Below are 380 nucleotides of genomic sequence, written 5' to 3'. Positions count from 1 at the left end.
TCGCCTCCCGTGTAAAAATGGTTTTTTTTTTTTTTTTTTTTTTTAAGGGAATTAATACTTTTAAAATCTTAATAATAACTTTTTTTATTTTTTTCAGGCAATAAATTGTTAATATGGTAGCTATTGGAGCATATTTTGATGATAAATTGTAAAATTTTAGGAGTTATTTTAATTTTTTTAACTATCTCAATTTTATATATTTTAATCTAAATTAAATTTAAATAATATCTCATTTAAAAATATTTTCTTGTTTAATAAATAATTTTAGTTAGTGGCAAATGACAAAAAGATAATTATTTTTCAAAAAATATTAACTTTCTAAATAAATTATTTTTTAAATAAGTTGATTTATTTTTAAAAATAAAAAAATAAATAACTAT

This window comes from Phalaenopsis equestris, unplaced genomic scaffold (assembly GCF_001263595.1).
Source record: "Phalaenopsis equestris unplaced genomic scaffold, ASM126359v1 Scaffold000511, whole genome shotgun sequence".
NCBI lineage: Eukaryota > Viridiplantae > Streptophyta > Magnoliopsida > Asparagales > Orchidaceae > Phalaenopsis > Phalaenopsis equestris.
The sequence above is the reverse complement of the archived record's forward strand: the minus strand, read 5'-3'. Positions refer to the sequence as shown.